The sequence below is a fragment of the Rhinolophus hipposideros genome, assembly GCF_964194185.1.
Source record: "Rhinolophus hipposideros genome assembly, chromosome: 25".
In the NCBI taxonomy this organism is placed as follows: domain Eukaryota; kingdom Metazoa; phylum Chordata; class Mammalia; order Chiroptera; family Rhinolophidae; genus Rhinolophus; species Rhinolophus hipposideros.
In genome coordinates, this window is record NC_138071.1 from 26,113,328 (window position 1) to 26,123,295 (window position 9,968).

Below are 9,968 nucleotides of genomic sequence, written 5' to 3' on the forward strand. Positions count from 1 at the left end.
GCAACTGGACCTGGAGCTGAGCTGCGCCCTCCACAACTAAGATTGAAAGGACAACAACTTGACTTGGAAAAAAGTCCTGGAAGTACACACTGTTTCCCAATAAAGTCCTGTCCCCCTTCCCCAATAAAATCTAAAAAAAAAAAAAACTAAATGGTTTGCAAATTAAGAATAAATTTGCTTTCATATAATTTAACTGAATTGAAACAATTATGCTTCCAGTATTAACATTATTTAACTTGATCTGTAAATTGTAAAAAAATACACAAAATCAAAGTTGAAAATTAAGGAGAAAACATTTGTTAATACATCTATCTGACAGAGAATGTGTACCCAGAATATCTCAATTTTAAAATGGTCAAAAGGTTTGACCCCCAAAAACAATGTATACAAATGCACCTTCAAAGATGTTTAACATCACTGATCTTCTGGGACACACAAACTAAAAGCACAATGAGACACTTAACACTCATTCAATGGAAAAATTTAAAAGACTGGCAATACCAAGTGCCAGTGAAGATGGGAGAAACTGTAACTCCTGTTACAGCTACAACTGAAACTGTAACTCTTCACACAAAATGGCACAATCATTGGGGAAAAGTTTGGCAGTTTCTTATGGGTTAAATCAGCAGTCCAACTACAAGGTATTTACCCAAGATAAATTACAAGATGTGTCCACAAAAAAATTATACAAACGATCAGAGCAGCTTTAGTAATAATAGCCCCAAAATGGAAACAGCCCAAGTGTCCATCAACAGGTATGTAACGCCAGCACATTCGTAAGATGGAAGACAACTCAGAAATAAAAAGAAACTACTGAAACAAGCAACAACACAGCTGAATCTCAAAAACATGCTGGATGAAAGAAGCCAATCACAAGAATAGAGATACTGTATAACTCCATTTATATGAAATTCTTGAAAAAGAAAAATCTGATGGGTAGTTGAGAGGAAATTATTGTACAAAATCATAAAAGAACTCTGAGATGAACCTTGACTGAGACACTGGTTACACAGGTGTATACACTTATCAAAATTCTTCAAACTGTACCCTTCAAATGTGTGCATTTTATTGTATGTAAATCAACTTTGATAAAGCTGTTTTAACTAAAAAATAGATACTTTTATAGAAAGGTATCTGACATCTATTAAAACTTGAAATGTGCGTACTCTAGAAACAGCAATTCTTACATTAATAGAAAGCTGTCACACAAATGCTCGAATATGGAAGGCAGGTCACTTCTTTGGAGGAGTGAACATAACGCCCATCCCAGAGGGTTGTTTCACTGTATGATGACACATTCATTAACTGGGATACTACATATTCTGCTTACAAAACAGCTTGAAAGCTTAGAGCTGGGAGCAGCAAACTTCTATAAAGGGCCGCACGTGAGTATTTTAGGCTTGGCAGGCCACAGCCAGTCTCCTTGCATATTCTTTTTTGGGGTTTTGTTGTTTTACAACTCTTTAAGAAATGCTAAAAATCACTGGCAGTTGGTGGGCCTTACCCAAAAAAGAAAAAGCCACCAGGCTGAGAGATCAGGGATTTGAAACCAAAGTGCTCAAATTCAAATCCTTACTCTGCCACTAACTAGTTGCTACCTAATCTCTCCATCTCGTTATTATAGTATCTATATAAAATAAATGAAAGCACTTAGAACAGTGCCAATAACATAACAAGCCCTAACGAAATACCAGCTATTTTTGAATAAATGGATCTCTCTGTATTCACCTAAAAAAAGCTGTTTTAGAACCAAATAACTCAATCCCATTTTTGTAAAATATAGGTATTAGGTACATATTTATAAGAATACATTAGGAAGTTTAGGGAAAACACACCAAATTGTTAAGGGTAGGGAATGGGATTACAGGGATCAAGAAAGCTTTCAATTTATGTATGTCTAGATTTTCAGTATTTTTAATTGAACACATATTACTTGTATTTAATTGAGATATTTCTAAATAAATAGAGATAGCATATGAAGCACCACTTTTTTCCCCCTTTCTTCCGCCTCCCCCCACCCCCACTCCGGTTGAAGCCCTTGTTTCTTAGTCTAGTTGTGTAGGACACAGCTCCCTGCTCCATGCTGCTGTTATGAGCCTTGCGCACAGCGCCCCTCTCCCGGAAGTTGGTCGTTGGTCGTCAGTCACTCACAGCAGCTCTCGCGGGCTGCCGGCCACTCACTGGCCATGGCCACCGGCGGCACACAGGCGCCCACGGCAGCTCATGCCAACCTCCGGCTGTTCACAGCAGCCCAGCTCCAGGGAGAGCTGTTGTTCACAATCTTCACTGTAAAGGGCACAGCTCACTGGCCCCTGTGGGAATCGAACCCAAGACCTCATTAGGGACCTCCAACCACCTGAGCCACCAAGCCGGCCCCAAGCACCATTTTGTGACTTATGGGTCCTAAGCATGTGTTTAAACTTGAGAAGTGTTTAGTTCCATTAATGAGAAAGTACATCAACTCTTAAAAAAACAATACTGGCACAATAACTACAAATCATTTATCCAACACTTCCTGCCAGGTGTAGTGCTAAAGGTTTCACATGTATTAATTCATTCAACCTTTTCAACATCATTATGGAATGAATATTGTCATTAAGATCAATTGTCAGACAGGGACACTTAAACATCAAGGACAACTTGCCCAGGGCACACACTGGCAGCTCAGGAACTGGAATGGAACCCAGCCACAGGACCCCAAAGACGACACTCCTAAAACTACTGTTCCGCCCCCGCACCCCCCCTCTAGAGTGCACACTATGACAGCTCTGGCTGAGAAAGAAATCCGAAAATCCGACGACATCTTTCAGTCTGTACAGGGCATCAGAATGTACCTCCCATAAAACTGCAATTACACTGTACCTACTTTTACATACAACTTTCTGATTGATTCAAATAAACTCTTCTTGGAACCAGTATGTCTGTCATCATCCAGGAGACCAGTAGACAGATAACACGGCTAATATGGAGTCTAACGGATTTAAGTTGGATCCTGACTGAAAATTCCTAGCTGGATAAGCCTGGGCAAGTAAGTTCTTAACCCTCTAAGACAGCAATTTCCTGTATCTGTAAAGGTTTGCAGAGTGTAGTATTATCAAAGTTTTTTTACTGTAAAATATACGTAACAAACTTTAACGTTTGAATCATTTGTACGTGTACAGTTCAGTAAGTAGCATTAAGCACATTCAAATGTCACTCAACCATCACTATCCTTGTCCGAAACCTTTTCATCTTTCCAAACTGAACCTCTGCACCCATTCCTCCCTGACACCAACTTCCCATCCCTCCCTGCCCTGCCCCTCAGCTCCTGGCAGCATCTACACTTTCTGTCTCTGAATTTGCCTATTCTAGGTAACTCCTAGAAATGGAATCACACCCTTTTTTTCCTTTTGTGTCTGACTTACTTTACTGGACACAATGTTTTCAAGGTTTGTCCATGTTGTAGCATGTATCTGAATTTCATTCTTTAGTGGCTGAATTATATCCCATTGTACGTGTATACCACGTTTTGTTTATCCATTCATCTGTCGATGGATGCAGGGTGGTTTTTACAAGAATGAAAAACAAAAAGCTTCTGATGTGAATGTTACAATAAAAACAAACAAACCAAACCAGCAAATAAATGAATAAAGCATCTGGTAAATAGTAGGAACTTTAGTATTAACGTCTTTTTCTCATTTCATTTTTGTCATATTTTTTGCACCAAGTCTCAGATACTTATCAGCTATGCCTTTTGAGACATTATTGGATTTGCTAATCTCCACTTATCACAGCATTTTAAAAGAATGATGAAGAGCTTCACAATAAATGATCCGTAATTACACTGGCTGGCACTACTTCCTTCAGTTTTAGCTTCAAAACCTACCTCAAATTATTCCAATAAAGAACTCATCCATTGTACTAAACACTTTTCAATTAAGACTTACTACTCTCGTGACCCCACCACTTTCCTTTCCTTATATTTTTATACAAAGATCAATAGCAACACACACGTCAAATTAAGCAGAAACTAGACGCTACCAGGAATCCAGGTGACCCAAGCTTCTCTTGGGCTGCCTGAAATACCAAACATGAATATCAATAGTTGCACCTAAAAGATAGCCAATTTTTAATATCATAGAGCATTATGACTAGGAGAAACCTTAGAACTTGTTCACCTTGACGCTTATTTTTCTTTGTAATCCAAAGTTCCTCACAACATAAATATTAACGTATCCTGTTTGCTTTGCGAGTTCCTTTGTCAAACTGTTTCCCTCCATTTTTTCATATTTCCTTCGTTCATTCAACGATTAAACCCCTAATCTCTAGCAACCACCAGGGAGGTATACAGAAAAAAAATCAGGCAGAGCCTCTGTCTCAAAGCACTTAAAGAGTGTAGTGAAGGAGATGCCTGCATAAACAAGTGATTACAATACAATTTGATACACGCTCTAATAAAAGTATGAACAAAGCCCTGTGGAATACAAGAGTGCCTGGGAACGCAGGGCAGGCCTCTGGAAGGGAAAGGTATCAATCCCACCATGGTCCTTTCTCTGAATTCAATGCGCAGTTCCTCTCCACTCAAGCTTGCTCTCCCCCAAACTAAACATTTCACTTGCCCATACAGAAAATCTTTCATAATTCACAGAAAATGTTTTCATCATTTGTACTGACACTGACTTCAAGGCAAATCCAGAAATCATTTCTAATGGAAGCCAGATCGCATTAGAGGATTTTTCCTTGTTGATTTTTTTAAAAAGCAGATCTACTTTCTTAATCACTGTTTATTTAGGCCAATACAGAAATCAATTCACATACCTAGGGAAATCTGCCTAAATTTTTTTTTTAAGTGGCCAACACAAAGATAATCACTTATTTGTGTATGCATGCAAGGCCAAGCTGATACAAAAGCATTAAAAAATTTTTTTTGCCTAACTACACTAAATCAACAAGTGAGTTTGATTTGTTTTAAATCACTGCTAGTTAAACTGACTAAATACATTCTCAATTCAACCAGGAAAAAATTTAAAACAAATTTTTAAACTAACTCCCCGAAAAAGACTTCAAAGAAAATATCTTGTGGCAAGTATAAAGATAGTAATTATCAAATACAAAATACACAAGAAAGGAAAAATCAGAATTTCTGCTCCTGAAAGATCCAAATTTCTGCCAAAAACCTGCATAACTAGCTCATCTCACAATAATGGGCAAGATTATCAGCAGGACTTTTTAATATACTATCGACAACTAACATAAACATTTAACAATCTCAACACTGAGGGCAGCACTTGGAATGTCTGTCCAACACTCTGCAAAATATATGTAATAAAGACCTTTACTGAAGACTTTTACACTGCATTTCTTTGTCTCCATTTTTATGAAACCATAAGATAGTAATCGTCATCAGATAGAACAATGCAAATCAAGTGTGTCTATGTGGTTCTAAATTCCTTTTCTTTGAATATATCCATTTTCAATGAAAATTAGAATTTAAGATGCAATTTCCCTAAGTGTTTCTGGGACGTGAAACATTACGTTTCCTAATACCCCTCCAAAAAGAGAAAATAGGATTCTTTATATCTAAGACTAGAATCCTACATATTGACTTTAGAGACTATGAAAAGGAAATAAAATATATCTTCAATTTTATTTGCAAGAAAATGAAAGTATCAAGAGACTAGTGAGGACTACACACTTGTTCTACATTTTATTCCTACATATGAAATAGTTGCTGATGCTCACGAATGGAGAGTAACTGGAAAATAAACTTCAAAACCCTTAGAAATATAGATTACATTCAATGGTATCAGCATTAGTGTTTTTTACAGATTTGTTAAATTTTGTTTTATGTAACGTTAAAATGCCATAAAATCAAACTCATGACCTTGAAACCTAGAAAGCAAAACATTTTTAAATGCCAAAGACAGATTTTTATTTCGAAATGAATTTAAAACTGTACAGACCCTGTGTGATACACACAGGAAGTTTAACTGTGGACAGCACACTTCGCTTGTTTTGGGCAACAACTATTTCTGTACCAACCTCCTCTGACTCGCCAAGGCGACTAAAACAAGGCCAATTAATTGATAAAAGAATTGTTAACCGTACCACGTAAACACGTGTTTGTCGTGAGCATTTTATTTTAATCAACCATTTCCACCGTCTCGGCCTCATTCATCCCCGAGGGATTGGGGGAAGAAATCGGACTAAATGACAGTTGAATTCGTTAGCACCTGTCGCCATTCTCAGACGCACCAACTTGGCCAAAACAGTTGTAATTTGGTTTTGTTTTAAGATTATGATTCCTTAGAGGAGCGGGAGCTCACTAGGCGTGCGTTCCCCAAGTTTCCCCCAATACCGGGCTTCCCTTCTCGATCCCACCCGGGTTCCAGGCGCGGCCGTGGGGCGCACTTGGCGGGCGGTTGGCGGGGCGCACACGCCGCGGAGACGACCCCCGCCGAGGACGGGGAAGAGCTCGACCCCTCCCTGCAACTTCACACCGAGCCACCCGGGAAGGCGCACGTCGCCCGGGCCGGCCCCGTCCGAGCGGCCGGAGACCCCGGGGCTTCCCGCTGCCGTGGGGCACAGGTCACAGGCTCGGCCACCCGGAGTCCCGTCCCCGCGCGCCGCCCCGGCGGCCGCTGCCCTCCGAGCCCGCGCGCCTGCGGGAGGGGGCGCAGGGTCGAGCCCGCCCACCCGCGCCCGCGGCCGCACTCCCCACGCGCCGCGCCCGCCTGCTGTCAGGCCCGTGTCACTGCCCCTTCCCCGCGCCGAGCGCCCCCGAGACACAGTCCGTCCTTTGTCTGCGCGCTCGCCCGGCGGCGGCCGGGTCCCACCAACTTGTGCGTGTCCCGTCCCACCCGGCGCTCCACACAAAGGAGGCTCGCGCTCGGGCGGCCAGCCCGCCCCGCACTCCGGGCGCCCCCGGCCCAGCCCGGCGCCTCCGGAGGGCGCGCACGCCAGCGGACCCTCCGCACGCCCCCCGCGGCCGCCCGCCCCTGCCCCCGCCCGGGGGCTCCGGGGTCCCGCGCTGTCGCCCCAGCCCCGCGGGACGCGCCGGGCCAGCCCAGCCCCGCGTCCCCCTTCCCAAGGCTGTCCCCTCACCCCGCCGGCAAAAGCGGAGCCCCCGGAGAGCCCGCTGAGGGCGACACCCGGACGGGCAAAGCGGCGGCGGGGAGGTCCCGGCGGCGCCGCCGCCCCGCGCCCGGCTCCACAGCCCCGTCGGCGGGCCGCCCCGACAGGGCGCGTTACCTGAGCCCCGAGCCCCAGTCCGCGCCGCTCCCGCGCGCCGCTCCCGAGTGCCGCCGCCGCCGGGGCTCCACCGCCTTCTGCGTCCCAGTGGGTGTCGAACGCTCCCGGACCGAGCGCCAAACCCGGCAGCCCAATCGCCATCGCTTTTATTTGGCCCCCCCAGTCCAACCAAGCGCCGCCCCGATTGGCGGGACACGAGCGGGCTGCCGTCCAATCACAGAGCCCGCCGGGCGCGGAGGCGCTGAGCCAGCCCCACGCAGTGGCGCCCGCGGGACTCCGCCGGGCCGGGCCGGCGGCGCGTGCGCGCGCGGCCGCCGAGGGACGAGGCTGCCGAGTGGAATCTCTGCGCCGGCTCTTTGTTCTTCTGCTGAAGACTCGGCGCCTCGCGGGAAGTGGACGAGGGGCCTCTGGAGCCCGAAGCCCGGGCCGCGGGCGGGAGGCGGGCTGGGTGGGGTGGCGGGAACCGGCCGGAGGGCGGGACGGCGCGCTCGCGGAGCTTGGCGGGAACCGCCGCCTCGGAGTTCCCGGGCCGGAGGGGCGGGGCGGGGCCGAAAGCCAAGTTTGAACCAGTTCAAAACTCGGGGGTGGTAACGGTTTCAACTGCCGCGCTCTTTTCCCCGCGCGCGGAGCCGAGGACCGGGCCGGCGGGACGCGCTCTGGAGCCCCCGGCTCGTCTCGGGACAGGAGCCGCGACCCTCCCGCGCTCCCGTGGGCCCGACGCGCCACGGCCGCTGCCGCGCCGCGTGCGCTGCCCGTTACTTTGCTGCGGCGCCTTGGGCCGGTCTGCGGCCCCCCTGGCCCGCTCGCGAGCCCGCCGTGCCCATCGCCTGGGAAACCTGGACCGGAGCGACGGCACAGTGACTGCCGTTCCGCGGTCCGAGCGCCGTTCGTGGGTCCCAGCGCGGCTGAACGCCGACCGTCGTTGTGCAGCCTGCGGGCGGCCGCCGGCCTCGTGCTCACGCCCCGGAAAGTGTTCGAGTGATGGCCGCAGTTTTCAGTTACTTAGAAGTGACTCGGGGGAAAGGCTTTCCCAGCCCAGAGGAATTAGGAATGCTCTGTTGAGGGTGCAATCGCCCCTTTTGCTTAATCTGGCAATGAAGTTAAGGTTGTCCCGAATTTTTTTCTTTTTAGTGGGAGGCAGCTGCAGGGCCACAATACCACTCCCCCCTGTAAAGTGGGATCCCATATTGCGAGTTCAGACTGGGGAAAAAATGGTCAACTATGAATGGTTGCGTGAAAAGCCTTAAAAAATCGTGTTTTTTATGTTTTTAATTACACTTTCAAATGACTAAGATTTTTTTAATAAACCAGTGTTTCATATGATTTAACCCATTATTTCCCCACCTTTCCTAAATCACCATCCCATTCCTCATCTACCGAGGGTGCCAAAAAAAAATGTATACACATGACTTGTGTTTATCCTTATCAGTATATGTTATCACAATTTTAATACAGTTTTTCCCTTTCTTGCAATATGTATATATATTTTTTGGCACCCTTTGTATATTCCAAACAGATTCAATGTTGGAAGTATATGTGGAGGGAAGCCAAAACAGGAAAAACAATCATGTGCCCAAATAAAAGCACGATTACAAATAAATAAGAATGCAAAAGTAGATTATGCAGCCGAGATGTGACTATAAACGAATGTAAGGAACAGTTCCATCTGTCATGCACCTAACAGTCACCAATACATGCATATTCCATGGGAAAAGGTTTCCACCTAGACCAGTAATTGACAGAGGCCTTTTTTTCGTTACCGTTGACATACAGCACGTACAACATAGTGATTAGACATTTATATAACTTACAAAGGACAGTTGTTTTTTTACCAGTAATTTAAACCTCAAACGTTAACTACTTATCTCTCAGTTGCTTCCCAAACTTCTGATCTTATTTATTCTTTATATGAAATATTAAAACAATGGGCGTTTTTAAAAGAAAAATCAAGGAAATGACAGCAGAAATCAGAAAGTAAAACAACATACAAATGAATTAACAGTGTGAAACATGAATTGCTAAGGCATTTAGAATCAAGGAATGATGTTGGATCCAAGTATTCCCGAAAACAAGTCTCAAAAAAGGAAATTTTAGCTAGACCCTGAAGAAAGCATAAGACCTAGACTGGGGGGCAGTCAGGGCTCTTGAGCTGGTGATAAACATCTATACAGAGTGATTGTATGGAATGTAAGTATAGCTGAGAGTTCCAATTGGGAACGAGTGAGAGAATAGAGAGCTAAGGGGGCTGTAATAAATACAATATTTGTAGCATACGTATTTAGGTTAATATAATATGAAGGCTGAGTTGCAGCAGGAAGACGCCAGTGGATCACAAAATCGTCTTAATTCAGTGATGACATTAGCCAGTTCAGCGAGAAATTTTAGGTCACAGTGATGGCAGGAAAAAGGGATAATTTGAAAATACTGCAAAAGGACTTCATTACATATGGAGGGCATACGAGATCTTGCAACTCTTATTTTGTATATTGACAAATACAGGAAAGGTGCGAGGGAAGAGTACAGTTGACCCTTGAACAACCTGGGGGTTAGGGGCACCGACACCCCTCCCCCCATGCAGTCAAAATCCAAATTTTTGACTCCCCAAAAACTTAACCATAAATAGCCTACTATTGACCAGAAGCCTTACCGATAACAGTTAATTAACACATATATTTGTATGTTATATGCATTAAAAATTGTATTCCTACAATAAAGTAATCTAGAGAAAAGAAAATGTT

The 9,968-nt window shown here is 45.2% G+C and overlaps 1 protein-coding gene across 5 annotated transcripts in view; it reads right to left on the minus strand.

Annotated features, from left to right (window-relative positions):
* Positions 1–7,391, minus strand: part of EZH2 (enhancer of zeste 2 polycomb repressive complex 2 subunit) — a 56,443-nt gene extending 49,052 nt beyond the window's left edge. For 4 of the 5 annotated variants that reach the window (XM_081038430.1, XM_081038428.1, XM_081038429.1 and 1 more), the window contains exon 1: positions 7,231–7,342. The gene's annotated coding sequence lies outside the window, so the exon portion shown is untranslated. Of the gene's footprint in view, positions 1–7,230 lie in introns of all 5 variants that reach the window. The other variant, XM_081038427.1, reaches the window with a different exon arrangement.
* Positions 7,392–9,968: the final 2,577 nt, after the last annotated feature.